The 27,079-nt window shown below is 38.0% G+C and overlaps 1 protein-coding gene across 10 annotated transcripts in view; it reads right to left on the reverse strand.

The window, feature by feature from the left end:
• PUS7L (pseudouridine synthase 7 like) overlaps nt 1-27,079 on the reverse strand; it is a 146,726-nt gene that overhangs the window by 47,223 nt on the left and 72,424 nt on the right. Inside the window, exon 13 of one of the 10 annotated variants that reach the window (XM_067009105.1) lies at nt 355-411. The exons of the other annotated variants lie outside the window; for them this stretch is intronic. The gene's annotated coding sequence lies outside the window, so the exon portion shown is untranslated. Of the gene's footprint in view, nt 1-354; nt 412-27,079 lie in introns of those variants that run through there. 10 annotated transcript variants of the gene reach the window in all.

The raw sequence follows: 27,079 nt of genomic DNA on the forward strand, positions 1-27,079 counted from the left end.
TTGGGTGCATATACATTTACAATTGTTAATCTTTTTATTAGATTGATCCCTTGATCAGTATGTAATGTTCTTCTTTGTCTCTTACTATAGTCTTTGTTTTCAAGTCTATTTTATCTGAAATAAATACCCTTGCTTTCTTTTTATTTTCATTTGCATGGCATACCTTTTTCTATCCCCTCACTTTCATTCTGTATCCATTCAGCTATCTTTTGATTGGAGCACTTAGTCCATTAACATTTAACATAACTATTGATAGGTACTTACGTATTTCCATTTTATTAATTGTTAATTGTTCATGGGTTGTCTTTATAGTTCTTTTCTGTTGCTTTCTTCTTTTGCTCTCTTTCCTTGTGATTTGTTGACCGTCTTTAGTGTTATGTTCGGATTCTTTTCTCTTTATTGTGTGTATACCTGTTATAGATATTTGGTTTGTGGTTACCATAATGTATATATGTATGTGTGTCTGTGTATGCGTGTATGCGTGTATGCCTTAAGTTTGAATGCATTTTAACAACCCTGCATTTTCCTCCCCCTCCATTTACTGTTTTTGACATCATATTTTACATATTTTTATTTCGTGTATCCCTTAACTACTTATTGTGGACAGAGATGATTTTACTCCTTTTGTTTTTTAACCTTCCTGGTAACTTTATTATTGGTTTATCTACTACTTTTACTGTATGTTTACCTTTACCAATGAGATTTTTGTTTTGTAATTTTCATATTCCTAAAGCTGTGATCTTTTCTTTTCTGCTTAGACAAGTCAGTTTAACACTTTTGTAAAGCAGGTTTTGTGGTATTGAACTCTGTTAGCATTTGCTTGTCTGTAGAACTTTTGATCTCTTCTTCAAATCTGAATAACATCCATACTGGGTAGAGTATTCTTGGTTGTAGGCTTTTCCCTTTCATTACTGTCACTTCCTTCTGGCCTGCAGAGTTTCTGTGAAATGTCAGCTGATAGCCTTATGGGGTGGGGGTTCCCTTGTATGTAATTTGTTGTTTTACCCTCTCTTTATCTTTAGTTTTGCCATTTTAATTACAATGTGTCTTGATGTGGTCCTCTTTGGGTTGATCCTGTTTGGGACTCTCTGTGATTCCTGGACCTGGATGTCTGTTTTCTTTCCCAGGTTAAGGAAGTTTTCAGCTATTATGTCTTAAAATATGTTCTCTGCCCCCTTTTCTCTTCTCCTTCTGGGACCCCTATAAATGTAAATGTTAATAATGTTGATGTTGTCCCAGAGGTCTGTGGAACTATCTTCATTTTTTAAAATCTTTTTCTTTCTTCTATTCAGATTCAGTGATTTCCACTACTCTGTCTTCCAGTTTGCTGATCTGTTCCTCTGTATCATCTAAATCTACTGTTGATTCCATCTAGTGTATTTTTATTTCAGTTATTATATTCTTCAGCTCTGTTTGGTTCTTCTTTATATTTTCTTTTTGTCAAACTTCTTAGTGTGTTCATCCTTTCTTCTCCTGAGGTTTTGAGTATATTTCTGATCATTATCTTGAACTCTTTATTGGGTAAATTGCCTAGCATCACTCCACTTACTCCTGCTTCTTCGTTTGGAACATATTTCTCTGATGCCTCATTTTGCCTAATTCACTGTTTTTATTTCTATGTATTTGGTAGGTTGACTATGTTCTCTGATCTTGGAGATGTGGTCTTTTGTAGGAGACATCGTATTTGTCCAAGCAGCACTCTCCCCCTTGGTCACCAGAGCTACATGCTCTAGAAGTGCCTCCTATGTGGGCTGCATGGACACTTCTGTTGTGGTGGGCTGACTGTGGTGATCTGACAGACGTTGCTGGCCCCTGTCTGGTTACTTGCCAGGCCTTGCCTTGTGTGGAGCTGCTGGTGGGTGGGGCTGGGTCATGAGGTCACTGGCTGCAGAGAGTCAGGGGGCCCTGTGACTACTGCTGGCTCCTGGTGGTGTGACTGGCTTCCAGGCTGTGTGTCCCAAATCTGGTGTCAGCCCACTGGTAGACAGTACCAGTTCCTGACACAGCTAGCTGTTTGGCCCAAGGTGTCCAAGGTGTTGGCCTGCTGGTGGGTATACTGGGTCCTGACATGGCAGGCTGTGGGGCTGCAGTGGTTCCAATACTGGTGTCCATCTGCTGTTGTGTGTGTCTGGTGCCCAGGGGACTCCAGGGCTAGTGCCAGCCCACTGGTTGGTGAGACAGGTCCTGGGGTTAGTCCTGGCCCACTGGTGGGTGGAACTGGATCCTGAGGTATCTGGCTACAGGGCCCTGAGTGTCCTGGATTTGCTGTCTGCCCATTTTTGGGGGGGGTCAGGGTTCAGATGGTCCTGGGGCTAGTGCTGCCTTATTGGTGGGTGAAGCCAGGTCCCCGGATCTCTGGCTTCAAGGCCCTGGGGGTCCTGGAGCTGGTGTCAACCCATTGGTGGGTGGGGTGGGGTACCAGGGTTGCTGGAGATTCAGCGGGTTCAAAGGCAGCTGGCCTGCTGATCAGTGGGGGCTATGTCCCCCTCGGCTAGTTTCTGGGCCTGAGGCATCCCAGTTCTAGGTCAACAACAGGTCTCAGTGCTAATAAGCTAGAGGAGGATTCCAAAATAGCACTTGCCAGTACCAGTGTCCTAATAGTAGAACGAGCTCCCCAAGAGGGCTGCTGCCAGGGTCTCTGGTATTCTCCAAGATCACCAGGTGGGTGTGGCCCAGTCTCCTTTCAAACTACTGCTTCTGCCCTGTACACCTTTTAAGAGTGGAGTCTCTATTTCCTACAGCCCTCTGGCTCTCCCAAAAGTAAGCCCTACTGGCTTCAAAGTCACACATTCTGAGAGCTCATTTTCCCAGTGCAGGACCCCCAGGCTGAGGGGCCCAAAGTGGGGCTCAGACCCCTCACTCCCTGCGGAGAACCTCTGCAATTGAAATTATTCTCCCGTTTCTGGGTCACCCACCCAGGAGTATGAGTCTTGACTATACTGTGTCTCTGCCCCTCCTGCCCATCCACTATGTTTTCTTCTTTATATTTTTACTTGTAGAAGATCTTTTTCCCTAGTCTTCTGGTTTTTTTCATCAATAGTTTCTCTGTTGTAATTTTGGTTTGATCTTGAGAGAAGGAGAGCTCAGAGTCTTCCTACTCTACCATCTTGGCCATCCCTCACCTCTGACCTCATGTTTTTTATGAGAAAACTTCCATCATTCAAATCATTGTTCCTTATATGAACTGTGTTATTTTTGTTTGCCTACTTATAAGATTTAAATATTTTTTCTTTCCTGCAGTTGAGTATGATGTGTTTAAGTTTTATTTTCTTTGAGTTTATCTTGTTTAGGGGTTTACTGAGCTTATTAAATAGGTACATTTTTATCTTTTCCAAAATATGTAAAATTTCCAGCCATTATTTCTTCAAAAACGTTTACGTACTGCTCCATTCTCATTTTTCTCTCCATCTGGAACTCCAATCACATGTATGTTTGACCTTTTGATATTGTCACAGATGTTTTGCTTTATTTTTTTCCTCTCTGTTCTTCAAATTGCATAATATTTATTTCCCTATTTTCAAACTCCTCTGTCTTCTACATTCTGCCATGGAGCTCATGAAGGGAATTTTTTTTTAATTTAGAGATTCGAATTTTTTTTTTTTTTTTTTTTTTTTTTGCAGTATGTGGGCCTCTCACTGCTGTGGCCTCTCCTGCTGCGGAGCACAGGCTCCGGATGCGCAGGCTCCGGACATGCAGGCTCAGCGGCCATGGCCCATGGACCCAGCCGCTCTGCGGCATGTGGGATCTTCCTGGACCGAGGCATGAACCCGTGTCCCCTGCATTGGCAGGCGGGCTCTCAACCATTGCGCCACCAGGGAAGCCCGAGATTCTAATTTTTAATTTCTAAACTTTTCATTTAGTTCTTTTTTATAGTTTCTATTTCTCTGCTGGCAAATTCTATCTTTTATTCAATTATGTTTTCCTTTTTTCATAAAACATAGCTATAATAGCTGCTTTAAAATCTTTGTCTAATAATTTTAATACTTAGCATCTGTTGATCTTTGCCCTTGATAATTGTCCACGTTTTCCTGGTTGTATGCTGAATAATTTTGGATTGTATAATGGATATTGTGAATATCCATTATACAATGGACTCTAGTTCTTGTTATAATCCTCTGGAGCATGATGATTTTTATTTAGCAGGCAGTCAGGATGGTTAGGTTCAGACCACAAATTCTGCCTCACTTTTTGTGTGTGGTGGTTCAAATCTTGGTTCAGTTCTAAAACACACTTTTGCTGTTTGTTTGAGCCAGTCTACAGTAAAAAAAAAAAAAAAAAAGAGCCCAAGATATCTGCAGATTTATACACAGAGGTAAGGGATCCTCTTATCTGGTTCTCTCTGCTCTGAGAATCTCTCCTCACTCTCTAGCACCCAGAGCCTCCTTTGCTGGTTTTTCTGATTATAAAGATGGGCTTTCTATTTAAGTTTTAGCCCCTTATGCATCCACTCCATGACTTGCTGTTCTGTAACCAGGGTCCACCCTTGGGGCAAAGCATAAAAGGGAAAAAAAAGTGGGAAACATACCTGTGCCTTCTCTTTGACTCCATTCCTCTTACTTTTGTTTATTCTTAAGAGTCCTCTATTAGTCTTTTTTCCTAGTATTTTAGTTGTAATTAGTAGAAAATATGGGCTACAGTTGGCTTACATAACCATGCTGGACCCAGAAATCCTATCCTTATTGTTTAAATCAATGTTTCTCAAACAGTGGATCATGACCACTTCTGGATCATTTACTCGATTTAGTGGATTGTTGATTCACATTTTAAAAATTAAGTGTGTAAGTGATTAGTCTAGATTATATCTGATTGTGTCACATGTAATAAAAATAACTTATTTTATAAAAGTTTTACTTGCTTTTTATTCAACAAATATTTATTGAACACCTACTATGTTTCAAAAACTGTTTTCAATCATGGGGAGCATAGTAGTGAACATAATGTACAAACATGCATACTTATTTTTAAGTGGGTTGGAGGAAAAATATTTCTTAGAAGTTAGTATAGTCTATAGTAGGCACACAAATAAAAGAAAAAAAACTCTGCCATACCTGTTTAGTCTTGTGTAAAGGGATTCTGTGGGGAATATTGGGAAAGTGTGACAATTGCACCATATGGCAAGAAACAGAAATCTAAGTTTTCCAAGGAGGTGATCTGCAGCAATGCGAATGGTGGACCAAATTAGGACTAAGAGCAATTTAAAAAATAGCTACAGTGTCGGGTTTTTTACAGAGCTTACATAAACAAGTCTCTCCCCACCCCCAAAATGTACTGGTGGTTTTACACTGATTGTTTGTGAAGATAAAGATAAAGAGAGTTTACATCACATCATAGAATGGAAAGCTAGAACCACTGTTGCTAAAAATTCTTCTACCACCCCACAATCAGGAAGTCTCTACTGACTACATTTAAGAGTTGCAGGCCCTTGACACGGTGCCTGGTCTCTCTCTTTTCTCTCTCCCATATTCTTTTTTCTGCTACCCGCCCCCCAACATCACATTCCTGCTTATTTCTTATAGACAGCAATGTAAGTTTCCCTTCTTCAACTTCTTGTCTTCAACTTCTTGCCTCAGATCTGATAGTACATGAACTTCAGGACCCATTCTACAGCTTCTTATCACTCTACCCTCCCTTATCTAAAAAGCCTATTTTTCCTTTGCATTTGGGGTCTTGTTATGCTTTTAGGAGTCCCATTTTGGCTCTGTACTTGGGAAAGGAGCAACATAAGGCCCTATTGTCCTCATGTCCAAATAGTCCCCAGGAGTGGAAATCGGAGAAATGACAGTATGCTTTTCCCACTTCAAATGCCTCTGGTAACTTATTGGATAGCCTATATCTAAGTGGATCAGAGAATCACATGTAGTCGTACATGAGAGTATGTACATACAGTCATACATGCTTTTTTCCTATTCCAAATTTTGTTTGTTACAGACACTCTTGTTTTTAGTAGACATGCTCCTCACCTATTTCTGATATGGCATTATTATTGGGATGGGAAGCACAGCACCCATTCCATACATATAGCCGAGATCATTAAGGAACAGTTCCCTATAACCCACTTCCTCCATTCTCAAATTTTTTTCTCAACACAGCCCTAGGTCAGCCACTGCCAATCAATCAGTATTTAAACAGGAGATAAACTATATTTTCCTTTTCTTCTTTTGGTCATAACAAAAAACTTTCCCAGAAAGTTATGTTTTTGCCAGTTTTCACAAATGAATTTGCATTCCTATAAGGTAATTGCAGGAAGCAATGTCCATTCTAATTCTTTCAAGTTTCTCTAGGCACCATTTTCAATCATAAAGAAAACTAACTGAATATATGTAGCTAAAGTAAATGTACATTTAGACAAACACAAATATTCTTTTTGAAGAACAAATATTTCTTTCTAGTCTGCTTCTTTAAAAAAAAAGTGCAGATCTGGAAGCAATTTGGTAAATTTACTGCATGTAAATTATAATTAACTTTAGACAGAAATCATTTGTTTTCTTGAAAAGAGGTAGATAAACTCAAGGACGAGGGGATCAGGTTCAAATCTTAATTCTAGAGTTAAGTGAGGCAGAAAGAGATCCAGTGTGCCCTGCCAACTATAAATATATGTTAGGCTGTTTGAATTTCCATGTTACTGTCTACAATGCTACATTACTATATTGCAGTAACAAAATCTTACACATTTATAGCTTTGACTACACAGAGATTTTCTGAATATGATCATTTTAATTCAAGCTGCTCAGCATATAAAATTGAGGTGAATTAGAAAGTATGTACCATAAGCACCAAGCCTGAAAACGCGCTATCAAATTCAACCGAAGTTTGTTAATACGAGCATTAGTAAATTAAAAAAGAACACTGTTCAGGGAGTAAAATGGATGAATTGAAGCAGAAATTTAAATTCTGCTTTTAACAAATGGTGCTGTGGAATGCCTGTTCTATTCAGACTTCCCCCCTAGGAGGATCTTCTGTTGCTCACACTTTTTGCTGAGTGAACAATGGACCTTATACTTCTACCTCTCCACCCCACAGAAAGCTAGATAGGTGTGAACAATTAATGCTAAGGTAACACAACATTAAGTCCACCAGATGTCTACATCATAACTTGGTATAAAGATTACAGAGAAAAAGGTACAGCTAAGTCAATCAGATTTACCTTGGAAAGCTGAAAATAATAGATACGGAAGAAAATGCCAGGTGGTGATGAGCTGTGAAGTTGGAAGGTCAAGTGGACCCAAGGGTTAGAATATCCATTTGGACCATGAGTAAGAAAAATAACCAAAGATAATTTTGAGAGAAGCAGAGAGACAGAGAGAGAACAGAAGCATAGAGATAAGCAGATAATTGAGCAGCATCTAAAATAGAAAAAGTAGTTGCATCTCTCTGCCCATCAAGGAGTCTGAGATCATTGACTTTTTCCTGGGGACATCCCTCAAGGATGAGGTTTTGAAAATTGTGTCTGTGCAAAAGCAAACCTGAGCTGAGCAGTGGATAAGGTTCAAAGCACTTGTCACCACTGGGCACCCCAGTGGCCATATCAGTCTGGGTGCTAAGTGTTCCAAGGAGGTAACCACAGCCATCCATGGGACCATCATACTGTCCAAGATTTCCATTGCCCCTTTTCTAATACATTTTCATGTATCCATCTCATAAATACAGCACCTTGCCTGGAGGAGGTCAAAAGTACCTCCTTCCTCCTATTCTGGGCCCCATCCCCTCATGTCCCCTTAGATATTGCCTTACCATATATGCATCTCCTCACTCTTTTCACTCAGCCTAAATATATCACCAAATCTCTTCCATCTTAACTCTGCATCTAGCACTGCAGTTAGCACTGCATCTTCATGAAGCTAAGACTTGTTTTTTCCCCTCCTTTCTCAGTTAAGCATTTTGATAGCCTACGGATGTATCTACACTTCACACTTCTAATTAACCCCCCAGCCTACTGTGAGCTGGCTTCTACCTTCATTCCACGAAGCTCCTCTCACAATACCCTTGATCACCAACTCGCCAAATATAATGATCTCTTTTAAAACCTGAGCAGGATATTCTCCATTTACCTCACCAGTTTTACTCTCCATTCTTTTCCATTTTGCTTGTTGCTCAGGGAAGCTGACTTAGATAAACTACCTCAACTGCTCTTTTTTCTTCTGGCAACCAGTTGAGTTTTGTCAATGGGAGGCACTGTAGGAGGCCAGAATATATATATATATGTATGGGAGGTATATGTCAGGAGGTCCTCTTCTATAGCTGAATCTCTCAATCTCTCTCTCATTCTCTCTCTCTCTCTCTCTCTCTCAGACACACACACACACACACACACACACACACACACACACACACATACACACACATCTTAATTACCCCATCTGAAGGAGCCAGCTGTTTCCTGGTGAAACTCTGACCCATTCAAGTCCTTAAACTCCTTATCAAAATTGTCTTACGATAGAATTTGATACTGTTAAACAATCTCTTCCTTCTTGAGATCTTCCAATTTTTGAATTCTTAACTTTTTTACTGCTCATTCCAAACACACTTTATCCATTCCTCTTTCTCTGTTACTCTTTTTATGTTGGTGTTTCCCAAAGCCTGTTATATTTATTTCATGTTTTCACTAGGATATCTCAATTCAATATCCTAGCTTTAATACTCACCAAGACACAGTGTTTGGTATCTAGTGGGTAATCAATACATGTTTGCTGTATGAGTGAATGAACATGTATGCTGATGACTGCCAGATTTTATCTCTACTCCTGATCTCTCCCCGATCTACTTAATAAGTATTATTACTCTCTACTACATATCTCCATTTGGATGCCACACAAACATCTCCAACTCAATATGTTCAAAACTGGATTAATTATCTTTATCTCCAAATCTTGTTTCTTGTGTCTCTTATCTTAGTTAATACCAACCTATGCACCTAATTGCTCAATTCAGAGATATAGGCGTCATTTAAACAACCACCTGATTCCACACTTTGCTCCCTAAGTCTTGTCAACTCCACCATATTAGGTCCTCTCTTCTCCATACCTTATTCTCTATCTGCTAGTCTTCATCAATGACCTCAAGTTCTCTCATCTGACTAGTGCAATGTTTTCTTACCCATGTCTCCTTGACTCCTGCTTTATTCCTTTCCAAGCTATCCTTGAAACAGCCTTCACGGTGATCCTTATATGTCACTTCTCTACTTAAAATGATTCAGTGGCTCTCATTTGCATGAACTTCTTGGTGGGCTCCTTACCTAACTTTCAAGCTTTTCATCTTTTACTTCCAACATGCACTTCACACTAAACAAGTTGTCATTACTCAAAATAACCCTTGTTGTTTCCTTGGCTAGAGTTTTCTTCCCAATTTTATCTTCCAAACTTCCTCGTATCATCTAAAACTCTACCTTAAAGTGATCTCCTCACTGATGCCTTTCTTCATTCTTCTTGTCTTAGCTAATACTTTGTAAATTATTATTATGACTCTGAATACATTGTGCTATCATTAATTACTTATTTATCTGTCTCACCCAAGAGACCGTAAGACCCTTGAAGCTACATCTTTATTTAGTTTGATGTCTGATATATAAATGGAATTCAATAAGTAAGTGTTAAATGAATTCATCTTCCAATTCCTGCTATTCTTATCCAAGGTTATCATTGAAATTGTGTTATGGGTTGAATTGTGTCCTCCCAAAATTCACATACTGAGGTCCTAATCCCCAGAACTTCAGAATGTAACCTTATTTGGAGACTGGGTCTTCACAAAGGTAAACAAGTTAAAAAGATCATTACGGTGGGCCCTAGTCTAATAAGACTGGTGTCGTCATAAAAAGGGAAAATCTTGGGACTTCCCTGGTTGCGCAGTGGTTAATAATCTGCCTGCCAATGCAGGGGACACAGGTTCGATCCCTGGTCTGGGAAGATCCACATGCCACGGAGCAACTAACCCCATGTGCCACAACTGCTGAGCCCATGCTCTGGAGCCCACGGGCCACAGCTGCTGAGCCCACATGCCACAACTACTGAAGCCCACATGCCTAGAGCCCCTGCTCCACAAGAAGAGAAGCCACTGCAATGAGAATACCGCGCACTGCAGTGAAGAGTAGCCCCCATTCACCACAACTAGAGAAAGCCCGTGTGCAGCAGCGAAGACCCAGCATAGCCAAAAAAACAAAAAGGGAAATCTTGATACAGAGACACAGATAGCAGAAAGATGATGTGAAGAAATGTAGAGAGAAGATGGCCAACTACAAGCCAAGGAGAGAGGCCTGGACAGAACCTTCCCTCACATACCTCGGAAGGAACCAACCCTGACAACACCTAGATTCTAGACTTCTAATCTCCAGAACTGTGACATAATAAGTCTCCAGAACTGTGACACAGTAAATTTCTGTTATATAAGCCACATAATCTATGATACTTTGTTATGACAGCACTAGAAAACTAATACATATTGCAGTTCAGCAATTATTTTTACACAAGTTTGTCTGTTTTTAATTTCCCATTTCTATTAAATCTTTAATCCCTTACCTGGACCCTTAGCAATTTTCACTGGGCCTGGAGTTGGCAGTGTTTTCATCATTAAAGCATTTCTCTGAATATCTTTTCCATTTAGTAAGTCAAAATACAACTACCAATGTAGTTGTTATACTTCTCCTATAAAATTTCTGGTGGATTTTGAAAATATTTCATTGAATTCAAATTCATAACTATGTTGCCTGAAACTTATTTTGCATTTCTCTGGCTCTACTAATTGTTTTCACCATATATTACTTTCCTCTTAGATATTTCCTCTCAAGTTAACCCGTCAATGTACCCTATATAACCTCTTCTCTCTGAAACCTTATCATTGACTCATTTCTCAGACATTGATTGAGAACCTATAGGGTTCAAGAAATTGTCACAAGTACACAGGGTGGTAAAAGAATAGGGCCATCACAAGAGGGAGAAGGGCTGGGAGAGGGATGGATTGGGAGTTTGGAATTAGCAGATGCAAACTATTATATATAGAGTGGATAAACAACAAGGTCCTACTCTTTAGCACAGGGAACTAAATTTGATATCCTGTGATAAACCATAATGGAAAAAATATGAAAAGAATGTGTGTATATATATATATGTATGTATGTATAACTGAATCACTTTGCTGTGCAGCAGAAATTGACACAACATTGTAAATCAACTATACTTCAATAAAATAAATTTTAAAAAAATAAATAATAGATAGTAAAGCAAAAAAAAGAATAGAGCTGTCAAATGTAGCCTTGACTACAAAAAGCATGCAAGCTAGCATAAGGGACAAAACAAATATGATAGAACTTGAAATTAAGACACATATGCCCAAAGATGTTTGCAATCCCCAAATACCAGAATATAATTTCATCAGTGACCTCCTAGCTAAAATGGATATAATAATACAAGCGTTGCAGTGTTGTTTTGACAATTAAATAAAATAAGATATCATAGGGAGCAGCACTGTTGCATTGAGGTGTGTAGATTCTGCGTGTCTGTCTAGAATTTCTTACCTGCCCAATGACTCATGCTCACACATCAGCCTTGAAGCACTCACAATTCAAAATGATACCTCAGCAAATATTATATGCCACGACCTTTTAAGTCTCCTTCAAAATGCTCAGATGCCAAGAGTTTGCCCTACTCAAATGGATACCATTAAAGCAACAAGGAGGGATTCAGAGGAAGGAGAAATCATATCTGCTTGTATTAGAAGACCCTAGGTTAAACAAAATTAAATAGCTTATTCATACAGGAATTTCAGAACTTTTACTAAGTGAATGTGAATTATGAATACTTCAGAAGGGTTATAGTATTATAGAATTTTCCCAATGTATATAATCACAAAGGTCTTTTTTCACAGAAGAAAACATGGGAAACTATTGCTCATAGAACTCAGCCTGGGAATTCTGCCTTGTAAAATAAATTTTAAACTCCTGTGCACAAATACCTTCTCAGTGTTGCTCAATTCTGTCTTTTTATTATTCTCTCTTATTATCTTTTTGGATCATCTTCACCCTAGGTTTGTAACCTGCTCTGCATTTCCACACTTTACATTCTTTTTTTGTTTGTTTTTTGACTGTGCCATACCACTTGTGGTAGCTTAGTTCCCCAACCAGGGATTGAACCCCGGGCCCATAGCAGTAAAAGCATCAAGTCCTAACCATTGGACCACAGGGCATTCGCTCCACACTTTACATTGTCACAGGTTCAACCTGCTTGACATGGCCATTCCTCCTCTCCCCACCACTTGAACCTTTCTGAGCACACAAGAAAATATACCTCATCACTCAAGACACTGAAAAAAATTATACTTCTTTTCCTCTGATGACTTTCTGTAAACTCAGGCAGAATTATTTCTTGTCCTTTCCTCTATACTTTAATTGAATATTGAACCTATCTACAGTCTAGCATACTTCATGCGTAGAAATTACTTCTTTGTGGCTATTTTCCTTACTGGGCTGTTACCTCCCTAGAGGCTAGAATTGAATTGAATTCTTTTTTCCATAGCTAGGACTCAGCAGTTGCTGGCTCATGCAGTATCTTCTCAATCCATACTAATTAAATGAAAGGATTAGATAATTGAAGTTAAACAACACAAATATATGGAATTTGTCAGTCAGGTTTTGACTATCAATGATTGCCATCTGGCAAGTGCAAACTGAAAAAAGGAAAAGTTAGGATCTGACCGGGAGTTTTAGAGAAGTTGTAAATGTCTGACTGACATAGCTGGCGGCCATAGGAAGCAGGCTGTGAAAAGAAAGAAGGAATTAAAGAGATGATAAAATGAGAGAATTAAGGGAAGTCGAAGGATTCAAGAATCAATGAGTACTCAGCACAGGTTCAGTAGGTCCCAAGATTAGAAAGATAATGCACATGGGGTCAGAATTAGAGTTTAAGATTTTAAAATGAAGGTAGAAATGCAACAGACCTGTGTAAAGATTTGGAGAAGCTGCAGAATTTAGGACTAATCAGTGAGAATTAGAGGAGAGGCAAATTCCAGCTTAATCCAAACAAGAATTATTCAAGCTCTATGCAGTTGGATGGGAAAAATGGGATGGACATGTAAATCATTGTAGATGGCGAGATTCCAATGTAACTATATATAAAGTGGAGACGGTAAGTACATCGTGATCTAACTACTTAAATCACTGTGGAAGGAAAGAGATGGTCCTAGAAGTTAATAGATGGTGTTGCTGACAATGGGAAGAAAATAATAAAAGGAAATGGTATAAACCTCAAAAAAAGAGAAGTTGTGTATTGACAGTGGCAGAGGGAATGCTGTTTTCTTCTTCAGACCTAATGAATTAACATGGAAGAGGAAGATAATTCAATTCAAGGACTTCCTCAGTCAAGGGGAAAAGAAGCTTATTAGTGAAGCTTCTCTGAGGAGGTGAGAATTGTCAGTGTAAAGAACACATGCAAATACATGCAGCAAAATATTAGCAGGTTTGTCTGAGACGACATTGGCAGATTTACTTAGGTGAAGTTGAAAATACTTCACTATTCTGTATCAGAATGAAGAATCTGGAGGTGAATTTTTTGCCTATAAAAGTACGGTGTGGAATATCAAAAAGTATTCTAATACTTAATAATTAACTTTAATAATTTTTGTTTATAAGTTACTTTTTGGTATTTTGTTTTAAAGTCAAAGTACTTGGGTTCCTTGAAATATCTGAGCTAATCTAAAAAATCAGTCATAAAAGCATTTATCATAAATTTAGGAGGGATACTGACAAATTGGGAAGTGTTCCTGGTAAATGTGACTATAGGGTTGAAAGGATCTAGGGATCAATGTTACATGAAAAATGGTTTTGAAGTATGTATGCATAATATATAAAAGTCAAGCAGAGGCATAATATGTATCTTCACATATTTAAAGGACTTTTCTGTGAGTGAGATTAGATGTTCAAAGAATCTTAGAAGACAGAACAAACATTGATCTGTGGTAGTATCATTCCTATAGGCAGATCATGACTTGATAAAAATTAAAACTTACAAAATTTTTTAAATAAAAAAAAATTTTAAAGGAAAAACTTTTGAAAAGTAGCACTGGAAAACAAATTGGCCATCTTGAGAGGTAGCTGACTTCCCGAAGGGAGAGCTGCCTAACAAAAATGCCAAAATATGAGGATTACATTATTATGGTTTTTTGTGGGGTTTTTTTTGCCATGGCACGAGGCTTGCAGGATCTTAGTTCCGTGGCCAGGAACCCATGCCCCTTGCAGTGGAAGCGCAGAGCCCTAACCACTGGTCTGCCAGGGAATTCCCTATTATGTATTATTATATGATTCTCACATTGGGATATGGTTAGATTAGATGACAGTTAAAGCCCTTTTACACTCAAGTTCCAGGTTCAATAGTACTATATGTTTAGAAATCTGTTTTACATTTTAAACAAAATTAAATTAAGCCAAGAACTTTAGGGAGCCAAGTACATATTTTATAAGCTCCCTTTTACTTTAGTGAAATGTTTAAGCAGGTTGAAATATAAATAAGTTTATTTTAAACATACTTGGTTTTTAAAAGGATGTTTTTTTCAACCAAGCCTGGTTCTTAAAAGAATGAAAAATATTAGTGACTGATGTTTGTTAAATGGATTTGGAGAAAATCAACTCATGATTCATTTAAGTGAATTTGAAGAGGTTGACTAATGTTTTTATACTTTCTGTCTAGACTAGAAGTTTCAAAAGCATACCTGTGACTCCCCAAGCCTCTGCTAAATTATGTCTGGTAAGACGGTTTTGTAAGAAGAAGAAAAAAATCATCATCTGCAATACCCACAAGTATGAATCTGGAGACTGGGGAGACCGAGAGTCATCATTGTGTGTGATTCCAGCAGAGCTTCCAAAGAGCTTTTGGCCTTTGTGCCAGTACAGAATGTATATTCCAGAAGGAGCTCAGGGAGGGGTGATTGTGGGAAGGAAAAAAAAAAACGTATGTACCATCTGTTAGTTTCCACTCCATAAAATCTCACCACCCTTCTTCATAAATCAATTCCAGGGGCCCTGAGTCTTTCTCTTCCCTTGCCACTCCCAACATTTGAGGGTCTGTCTTTCTCTCAGTTTAACATTTGAGAAAGACTGGTGTTCAAGCAGTAATACTGAGTGTATTCGTTGTGTTTTAAACTAAAATGCAATAGAGTTATTTTAACTTATCTGATTGGATAACTACTGATTCATTTACTGGAAACCTGTTCATTCCAAGGTTGCCGTATTATAGAAATTAGTAGAATAATCCTTTCAGTAATTAAAACTGTTGGTAGTGATCTTTAAACTTTGGTCTTCGGCAGTTGAACAGTTATATCAAAGAAACTGTATTGGTTCTTTACGATATATGACATAAAACCTAAAGGGTCTTAAGTCCACCTACACCATCTGCCAGAACCCTGCCTTTAAGTCACCCATTAGTTCTCGAGGCAAAAGGTAGACTCTTTGTTCTTGGTTTCCTAAAAGATCTTTGTTTCTCCCTCACCCTGGAATCATCATTTGGCTGGGCGGGATGCAGCACTGCACAGAATAGGTCCACAGGTTCTAGGAAAGGCTTTTCCTCTGCTGTAAATAAGCTTGTCATCCAAAGGAGACCATGAGACAAGAGCATTAAATACAGGCAATGTTAATACAGATATATGAGCACTTATCGCTGAATTGCAACGGTCATTCAGAGGTAACAAGTCTTCTCGATTTGCTTTGCTCATTCTTCTTATACCATTTCTACTCTCCTAGTCCCTGAAATGTTCTCAAATTGATAAACTGAGAGAGAACGAAAGATATAACCAGATCATAAATCACTGGAGTTTCTTTTTTGCCTCTAGCATAAAATAAATGGGTTGGATTAGAGGGTCATGAATACCCTTTCAGGTTGTGACATAGTTGGATTCTACATGTACAAATGTAGTCGGCACATAATCCCTCTCTCTCATCTTTCCTCTCTGCTTTTCTCCTTCCCTCTTGTTCTCTCTTTCTGTCATACATATTTATTTTGTACAATAAAAATGACACATCCATTTTTGACAACAGCAACAATTTTAAAAAACTACTTAGGGGCTTCCCTGGTGGCGCAGTGGTTGAGAATCCGCCTGCCGATGCAGGAGACACGGGTTCGTGCCCCGGTCCGGGAAGATCCCACATGCCGCGGAGCGGCTGGGCCCGTGAGCCATGGCCGCCGAGCCTGCGCGTCCGGAGCCTGTGCTCCGCAACGGGAGAGGCCACAACGGTGAGAGGCCTGCATACCGCAAAAAAAAAAAAAACTACTTAATCTTTAGGCTAGTCTGACATTTTTATCCAGAGGCATTTTTTTCCCTAAGTGAATATTCTTGTGGTATATTTACATATATAATCTACTAATTAATATAAATATATATGTCATGTATAAATACATGTGTGTGTATCATGGTACACATATAATGTGGTTGTGAAGAGAGTATACTACACAAAGGCTAATGTCAAATGTGGGTCAACATCCCTATTCACCCCAGAAGGAACATCAGAGTCTGCCCAGAGAAAGGAAAAGTCTAATAGCTTAGTCATTTCAGTAGCCTTCCTGAGGATTATCACAACTCTCCTTGTCTCCAGGATTGAGATTCAGAGCAGTGGTTAGGTCAATCTAGGGATTTTATTCTAATGGACACTGACCACCCATAACACTTTCTCTGTCCTCACAGAAAAATGAGATAAATTTTCAGCTCCCTTGTAAAAGTGGCAATCCTGAATTAAGAGTCCGCAAGTGCCCCATGAAACTTTCAGGACTGGTTTCAGGGGGTTTGGGAACATTTAAGAGTAGTATTAACCCAGGCCCAGCCACTCCACTTCCAAGAATTATACCAGTCCAAGCACTTGCTCTCCTGGAAGGTTGGACCCCATGTGCTCACAAAAATTTGTGCTGCTTCTTAATGCTGAGTGTTTGGAAGGAAGGTGAGAATTGAAGTATGCAGAAGCATGTGAACATGCTAATCTAGCCCATTAATTAGAAAAGTCCTGGAAGGCTGGCAAAGCACAGGGAACAATCAGTTAAATGATTCATACAAAATGAATCTCAAATAATTTTGTATTTCATACACGTAAGGACAGTTATCTTCTCTCAAACATGTTAAATGTTATTAACTCATTAAAACTATCTGGATAATATAATGGAATATAAATAAATACCTTGGGCTAAATTAATAGCAGTTGACTGGACTGCAATAAAATGGACCCTTACAAAAAGGCACAGGATAATCTGTTTATAGGAAATTTCATCAACTCCAAGAAAGCCTTATTTAGTAATGGATATACCACTGTAGAAAAGAAGAGATCATATAGAAAGTTTCATTCAGCAAATCTCAGTAGCCCAAATACTTGTAGATATATTAAATTTTCTGACTCTGAGGGTTTTAACAAACTTTGCCTTACATTCTAACATCTTGTACGTTTGTAATAATATATATTCCTGAGAGAGATATTTAAATTTCACTACAGCAAAACAAAGAAAGCTTTTCTAATCAAACAAACCACATTATAAGCATGCTTTGGAAATTAAGCAAATTTTATAGAATTGTTGGATTAGACTGGCCTTTAATTATAGCAGAACTATTACTTCTGTAATGATTAAATTATGGGTCATCAGCATTTCCTTACATTTAGTAATTAATAACTTGATCAGGAAATTTTACTTTCAGCTAAGTCTTGATAAGAAATAGCCATAACTGAATTATGAAAGCAGTAAAAACAACCTCAGGGAAGATGCAGCCAAAATTCCTAGAATTTTCTAGGAATTCAGTTTTTATACCTTTTGCATTGGTGTCCATTTCAGGTTCATATTGGTTAATTTTAGGTTGTTAGTACTTAATACAAGCTGTGCTAATATGTCATTCCTATTATAATCAAGTTCAAAATAACTTCAAAAATAAGATTTTTATAAGTTTCCTTTAACATTTTGTACATAGAAATGGTTAGCAGTGACAGAGTGAAACTATATTAGACATACAGTGATTATAGAAAAAAATAGATTATCAATTTGTTATTTCAATGTCACAACCAATGTACTGTTTCCATTTGTTGCACTGTTTATTGGATGAAACAACTGGCTTTGAAGCTTTTGTTTTAAAAAAAGCACAATCATATGAAGAAGTCAACATGATATTTGGAACATATTATTATAATATTTAAAGCAGAACTAATTTTAAACTACAAAATTCTTTCAAACTATTTTGGCTTTCTAGGAAATATATTTTTTTAATTGCTTGTGAATAAATTACATATTCTCCCAGGGAGCAATTAAAGTATTAACTATATGTTTTAAACTGATTTTAATAATGGTTAGATTAAATATTGAATAACATAAGAACGGTACTATGTCCAAAGGCAAGGGAAATTATTTTTTAACTTCTCTCCTTTAATGCCACCATGAGAGAGAATGTCTTAAATACTATTAAGTACTGCCTTACAGAAATATCAACTGTGTTATAGTCATCCTTATACTGTCCTACAGTAACATGAGGATAGTGACTTAAATATCTAAATCTTGTAAAGTTTGTGGTTAAATTTGAAATATGGCTGCCCTAAGTTCTGAAACTTCAGACAATTGAGTGAACTGTCCCAAATTAGTCACTGAATGTCCCCTGTATATGGAAATGAGATATAGAGTTTGTGCTCTCTTCCCAAAGTTTTCCAATGTTTCCTGATCACATAGTTTACTTACTTAGCAATTTGGAGGAGTAAGGTGGTAAAGAGAAGGTCCCAGGAAGATATTGTAAAATATCCCATGCTAAAAAGATTATGTGCTTTAGGCTTGACAAATGTGAAGTGACATCTGCCGGCCCTTTTGTAGAAACAGATAAAGGAACTGGTTCATCAAGAAAAAAGAATTCTTACCAGGAACCACTGAGAGGAACAACACATCATCTAAAAAGAAGCAGGGTTAAGCAAGTGAGTCATACATATTGCTTCAGGAGATGAAAGGCAATGGTTTTTAATTCATTTTATGTAGACCACAGATAAGGAATCTTCTAGATCAAAGCATAGTAACATAATGGAAACTAGTTGAATACAACTGGATCTAAAACGTCTGTCAAGGGTTTAATGTGCAAAAATGAAATACTTTGATTCTACTAGATGATCTTTAAAGACTCTTTCAGCTGTATTATCATGTAATACTGTATTATGAAACAAGAACCAAAATGACATGTATCTCTTCATGCTGGTACTTTCTAATGTCAAAAAAAAGAAAGTGTGTCTTGCCTAGCCATGAAAAACTGGGCTCTGGCAAATGGCTGGAGTATAAGGACTTTATATTACATTAGATTTTCAAATGCTGTATCATTTTCAGGCAAGTCTGCATTAGTTTTAACGTTCAAATGTGCCAATCATCAGAGAAAATGTTCACTATTTTAATATTAATTGGGTCATTGAGTCTATTAAAATTTGTTAAATAAACTTCAACTACCAGGCTCATATCTTTGTAATATTTTTTTCATTGTGTTGCAGTTGTTTTACACGTGAAGCAAAGAATCCTATTGGTGGTGGTACCCACCACAGAATAAATAGGTAACTTTGTTTTGTGAGCACTCATTAAGTGGTCTCCATAGTGATGAAAGAATAGGAGCCATGGGCCCCATTATTCTAGCCAAAGGATAAATTACTTGAAAGAGATAGATCTTCCTTATTCTGTGGAGAATCACTTACATCAACTCCCTTAGGTATGTAAATGTTTGCCTAGCAGTGCCATGGTCCTGTCAGAAACATACTATAAAAGTGTTTTTGGTTTTGAGGGATTTTCTGAAAAGTTGCCACACTCAGGTGTGGAACAAGTTAGTTACTTGGGAAGATCTGGCCTGCAAGGAGGCCCCAGGATACTTTGAAAACTAGAAGACCCCAGAACTATGCTAAGGAGGAACTGGAGACTTGAAGAGGGGAAGATTGGGCCTTTGCGCTTGCTGCTTAAAAGCGCTAAAATGCTGCAGCCTGCGGACAGGCTGGAGAATAGTATTTATAGCCCAGAGTAGGTGTTACAAACTCAGAACCCTAAACACGTACATTACCTGAGTGATGAGCACTGGAGGGCCTGCCTCATGTAAAAGGGGTAGCTGCTTGTTTTTGCCAGAGGAAGTGTTTTCACCTAGAAATGCCAGCCTTTCTGATTTTTTTCAGAAAACCCAGAAATGTTCATGTGAAAACTCTGTTTTTAAATGAAGCCAATGAATTTATGATTTTATTAAAACACTAGGAGGTGCCATACAAAGCAAGTCTACAGGGTGAGGGGGTGGATTCAGCTGAGAGTGGCTTATATGCAGTATCTAGTGTAAAGGGCACTTTGGTTACACATGGATTGTCTCACAACTGGACTGTGAACTCCTGGAGGAAGGACCTTGTCTTCAGTATCCAAAAATGTCCAGGACCATAGCCTGTGCTTAACACAGTTTCAGTTCACACAAAAGTATTTTCATATATAATATGTTGACACCACTAAACAGTTCATTTGTAGGGGAATTGTAGAGGAGCATCTGGCGGAAGGAACCCCCTGGTTTCCTGATTTTCAGAGCCCATCCACAGGAATCTAAATTTTGCTTGCTTATTAGGGGTCTTGGACCCAAGTTCAAGTCCCTTCCCCCAGCCAGAGTTTCCTTCTCACCCAATCTCTGGCCTTACCTTACCATCTTCATTCCCACTCTTCCTGCAGTTGTGGAAGGTGATATGTTGTTGGGGATGACAGATGACACATTAGGGAGGTCAGTGGGGTGAGGGGAAAAGATGGGAGGGAGTCACATGCATTGGGTGAGCCCTTCCTTTATTTCCATTGGATTAGAAACTGAAATCAAAAATCTTTCCCAAAAGCTATTCCAGCCATCCACATAGTCATGTTTAGAAGTCTCAAAGTCAACTGTTTGTGATTACCTGGCCTAGGGTCAGGCAGAGAAAGTTAGGAGGGAAAATGCCTGGAGGACTCTTGCCTGGGGCCTAGGAACATTCTCACTCATAAACGATTCCACCTGCCTCCAAAGGAGGCAAAGCCTGCACAAGCCATTGTTAGAAAGCTTTTGTTTTCTGGCTCCCTGGAAATGGACTCTACTTTTTAATATGTAAATCTGTTGATCAGATTTTCAAACACATTTTCAATACTAAATAAGTAAGAATGTCTGTAAAGATGGCTACACATGAAAAAATTTGGCTACACTGAGAGTTGTCTGTTAGAATAAGATATATTAAAAGAAGAAATCCATTAACTTGAGGGGTGATGATATTTCTTATCATCTCAGAAGTCTGTCCTTGGCTTTGTTTTTTTTTTCACCTATCACACCATGCACTCTCCCTAAGTAATATTCTTCACCTCTGTGGTTTCAATAACTATCTACAGGCTCATGACAGCCAGATATTTGAGTCTCTGTCCCACAGACCAAACCACATACTAAATCACTTTTGACCCATGATATTTACACATCTCACTTTTGTTCATTCCTCACATTGCAGTTTGCTAGCACTTTCTCTGATGGATTGTCTCTGACCTTCTAAGACTGGTTCTGGTCTCTTTCCTATGTACTTCTGTTTTACCCTTCATTTACTCCTATCACAGAATTTATCCTATTCATATGTTCATTCAATCAATCAATAATTATTGAACTTTAGGTGCTTGGAATATAAAGGTAAGTAAATACAGACAAGGTCTGTGCTGAGAAGCAGTCAAGTATAAAAGAAAGAAAATTGAATAAGCACCATGAAAGGAAATATTACAACAATAATAACCATTACAAAAAAGAGACACATGGTGTTGTGAGAGAATAAAATATGGATATTTGAACTAATTAAGAAGATAAGGGAAGGGAATTTGATAAATATAAGTTAACAGGACAAAAGGGGAAGAAATAGACTTTTTGTAGGTAGAACAGTATGTTGTATTCTTTTATAAGTGCTGATTGACTTAGTCTCTCCCATTCCACTGGGAACTACTTGGGAGTAGGGACGTTATCTTATTTATGACTGTATTTTGAATGCTTGTAAAAGTGCCTGGCATATAGTAGATGCTCAATAAATATTTGTTGATTCTAGGCCAATATCAATATCTAAGTGGGTGCTGGATGATGAGTGATCCCACCAATAGAATTCTATGATACTACTCTAGGCCAGTATTTATGGAACTGTGATCTACAGATGACCTTCTGAGCTCCACCCCAGATCTACTGAATCAGAATTTCTATGAATGAAGTTATGAAGATGTGTATTTTTAGAAGTGACCCCCAAATGGTGTTTAAGTACCCTGATTTTTGAGACTCATTAGTCTAAGCCAAGAAAATGGCAATACCAGGAATTTAATTTGAATCAGAAACTTCACCAATGGCTGGGAATGCAGACAAAAGCTTCAATTACCTTTAGAAGGTAGGATGTCAACAGAGTTCCAACCACTTGAGCAACAGATTCATGGAAGAGTTCAATATCAAACAATGAAATGACAAGACATAACCCTACTCATTAACAGTAAACATTTATTGAGGACATACAACATCCCAGGCCCTATGCTGAATGATCTGCATGCACTGTGTGCTCTTCAACCTTACAACAACTGTATAATATAGCATTTTTATTATTCCCAAATAATAGATAAAGAAACTGGGGCACAGAAATATTCACTAAATTGCCCAAGATCACACAATTAGTAAGGCAGAATATTATATAAAGTCAGGCAATCAACTGCAATTCTCCAATTGCAGTCATGAAGAACCTTCTATTTATAGACTCAGCTCTGCTTGGCAAAGTAAGAACCAACAAAATAGAAGATCACCCTGGATCAATAGAATTTCCTGGTAATACTTGCTTTCCCAGAGGGGGACCCACACTAGCTCAACTTTCAGAATCAAGGAAGGCAATGCAACATCTAAAGTGCCTGGTTTACTGAACCCTTACATGACAGCCCATAGCAGTCCTTTCTTTGGAGACGTCACTCTTAACTGCTAAACACTGACCGTCAGTGACCTCAATATGGCAGGTATCCAAATCCTGGCTCTTCCAGGGTCCTTACTATTGAATAGTTCCCTGAAGCAGAAGGTCAGCTCCATTTTGTCCTCTTATTCACTCCTCAACCCCCACCAAGGGAAGCCTGTCTGCAGCCTCCCACTGCTGAGCTCTTGGTCCAGGGGAAATAGCAGCAACCCAGGCCAAGACCAGCCCTCTTCTGTGAGAAATTCGTCTATGCTTGCCAGACCAACAAGAGTGAGGGTCTCATACCCCTAGAAGCCCCAGATCTCTCTCTAATTTTCCCTTTCCCTGATCAGGTAGTCCAGAAGCAAATCAGCAAAATTATTTACAACCTATTAACAACGAGGAGAAAAAAGATTTCACTTCCTCCTCCATGCTACATCATTAATCTTTTATAAGTGATTATTTCAGAACACTTCCCCTTGATACTGAGGATTGGGAACAGCCCCTTCCTCTCAGCCTCTCTTCATGGACACCACTCTCATCAAAAGACTGATGACTCTTGTTCTCTCTTTGGCCTATTTTTACTTTAACTGCTGGGAGAGGAGGTGAAGGTGGTTATAGGTAATCTAGTTAATTAAGTAAGACCTGCAGGAAGGTGGCTAATCTTGACTTCCAGAAGCTCCTTGAATGTAGGATACAGGGATTTAGGAACTTTTCTTCTTAGCTTTTGGCCTTAGAAGAAATTCAAGGAAAGTGGGAAAAATCTCACTTGACATCCTGTTATGAGTTTATCTTGTTAAAAAAAAAAAAAAAAAGCTTCTCCATCCTACACTCCATTCTTTCTCAATGTATGGGAGTCTAGAATTTTATGGTGATAGAATAAACTGCATATACTGATATTTTACATTCCCATCTTGATTTTTCCTTTATTTCTTAAGTGTCAACCCAACCATGATTATAGACATGTGTTACTGGAGGAAAGTTACACCAAACCTGTTAATGCCATCAAAGAACTCCAATTCAAAACTGCCATGAGTTTAAGTAATAGACCACTTGCTTGGATTACCTTCACTCTCACTGAACATCAGTGAGGGCAGGGTGGGGGGAAATTGGTCTCTAACAAAATCAAGTCAAAATAAATAAGAACAGAGTCATTGAGAGTGTAGCCTGAAAACGGCCCTCTTTAGGTGGCATGCCTTGGCTTAAAAAATTGCCTCCCCCCAAGGTCATTTCTCATTCCAAGGTCAGTCCACATCCAGTGACTAACCTATATGGAGTGTAAAGTCTAGCTTCCTTGCCCCAACTCAGGATAATCTGAAGAACCACCTCAGTTCCAGAGCCTCCCCACTGCAAGTGTTGGCTGAGACACTCACTAGGACCATATTACAGCTCAACTTGTTTCTCTATCCACTTCTGCTTCTGTCACATCCCTTCTTCCTAGAAGAATATTCTCTAATAAATATCCCACATACTAGTCTCTTTTGAGTTCCTGAGAACCCAAACTGAGATATGGGTAGAGGTCAGAATGATAAAATGTTATGGGTTTCATAGGTTCTTTTGTTTAAATTCCTGAGAAAATACTATTTAGGGAAATATTTTGGAATACAAGTTAAGATGACAATTTCAGAAATTGGGTTTAGGGTCTGAAGAATATTTGGTTTAGATTTAAATAATCTCAAAAGGAATTATGGGAGATAAAAACAATTAGATTATTTTTAATGATAGCATTCTGTATGATTTCTATAATCTGTTGTTTAATGACATTATTTGTGTGATTTTTAAAAGGAAGATATTATATCAATGGATTCTGTCAAATAAATTAGAGGATTGTTTACTGGTGGAAAATCTAGAAGAACACATGTGAAAGAAAACCCAGCAGAGTACCTTCTGGCCCAGAAGAGAGAGCTGACTTGGTAAAGAGAGTTGCAGCTTTACGTAGACACCAAGATCCATAACACAAAACCATTGGAAGATCACCATCTGTTTCTCTAATTTGATCAAACACACAAGAAACCATGCAAGTATATTGGAATGATTTCTTTTTCTAGCAATATTTTGCAAGGAGATATCTAGGAAGTAAAACATGCTATATTAACACTTCTATATATCCATCAGAAGTTTTTATTATCTCCGGCCAAATAGATCTAATAAAGCTATTTCAAGGGCAAAATTAAAACATATTTCTAAGTAAAGGCATTGGTATAACAGTATATAGGTTGAATTTTCAAAGGACACATTACAAATTTGGTATTATATCATAGAGCAATTTTGTCCAATGTCCCGAGGAAAGGAAGAAATTTGCCTAGCTTATTTATTTATTTCCAATAATTTGTAATTTTACAGAGACTTAATAATTGGACACACTTCTTATAATTGGACACACTTCTTGGATTTATGTTTAATTGGAGTTATAGGAAAAACTGATAATTAAGCAACTTAAATATAATTTCCTGAAATAGTTTAGGTTTGTCCTTGCATCACAGCAGTTTGAATGGCCTTTGGTCAGATGGTATTTTCCTCAGGAACTTCCCAGAAATACTTCCTTTGAAAGAAATTTAATCTATCTACTAATTGTGTCATTTAAATTTATTTCTTGATTAGTGGAAAAAGTCTTCCAAATTTTCTTAAATGATGGTCACTTTCCTAGCTCCTAGAAATACATAAATATTTTTTATAAAATGTAAAATTCTGTCTGCAATATACATTTAAAAATGCAAAATAATCATACCCCTAAAATCATGACTGTATTATCAAATGAATGTTAATTTAAATTAGAAAGCCTAATTGTTCATTCATCCTTCTAATTAAAATGATATGATTAAAATATGTTCTGAAAAATATTATCTTATACTTTGATCTAGAGCAGTAAAGGTATGACTATTAAAATATGGTGATTGAACTCTACTTGTACTTTTTACGTATTTGTAATAATTGTGAATGATTAACTCAAATGAGATTTAATAACAAAATGAAATCCACAGTGGAGTTAACTTTGGCAAATACTTTTACTTTTATTATAACATCGGATATACCATCCATTAAAAAAGAGTAAGAGAACTAGTGTGTCACGGAGAACACACGGATTTCACTAATTAATAGCTTTCTGAATGTGGGCAATTTACTTCATTTCTAAACCTCAACTTCTTTATATAGAGATTGTAGCTCACAATGTGATGGTGAGATTAATGGGGGTAATATAAGTAGAGCACTTAGCACATATAAAATCCCTGGCCTGTAGTCAGGATTTTAAAAAATTATAACTGTCGTTAAATATATTTGCAGTCAAAACACCTGCAAGATTCCTGTTTCTATCATTAGCTATGAGTCCTAAGTCCTCTAACTTGTATTTTCATCATGAGGAATATGGGGCATTAATAATACCTGAATGGTCTTCTGTATAGGACTGTCTTGAGGATTAAATGAGATAGTATATATGAAAGTGAAATGTTAATCATAATGATCCTACTTTTTCAGATGAGGAAACTAAAGGCTAACAGTTGGAAGCAAACTGTCCAAGGCCACATTGCTAGCAAGTAGTAAAGCCAGGATTTGAAACCAAACCTTCAGTTCCTGAACCCAGGACTTGGTCGATTTCATTTTATCACACAGCTGCTTCTCATAAAGTTTTTAAGAACTTCCTTTGCATAGGCCAAGATTAGTCCCAGAGCCTGGGATAGGATTAAGCCAAAAAAAGAAGTGAAAGAGCCTCAGCTGCTGAGGTGAAAGGGCACGGGAGTGGAGAGTTGGGACAGCTAATATGCCAATCATTCTGTTTCTAATAATAGTTCTCCCAGTCTCCTGAATTCAATGCTCTGAAGTCAATCTTTGACTTTCCCTTTATCACCCACAGTTGTTTCCAAATCCAGCCATTTCTTCCTTTAGAAATGATTCCATTATCCACCTTTTTCTCCCCATTTCCACTGCTGTCACTTATGCATATTGCTTTGTGCCTGGATAAAGCAAACAGCCAGTTGGCTGGGCTGCTGTGCCCTTCCTCTGACAAGTTACCCTCAGCAATACTGCTAGATGACTCTTGCAAAGACATCACTTTTAAGAGTCATGAGAGCTGGGATTATCCAGAGGTGGGCTGGAGCTGGTTCACACCAGCTGGTGAGACCAGATTGTGCTCATCTCTTCTCAACTCTGAATTCTGTGTGAATAGCTTGAAACTGGCCATGGCGGGGGCACTGATACCACAGTAGT

The sequence above is a fragment of the Kogia breviceps genome, chromosome 12 (assembly GCF_026419965.1).
Source record: "Kogia breviceps isolate mKogBre1 chromosome 12, mKogBre1 haplotype 1, whole genome shotgun sequence".
Taxonomy (NCBI): Eukaryota; Metazoa; Chordata; class Mammalia; order Artiodactyla; family Physeteridae; genus Kogia; species Kogia breviceps.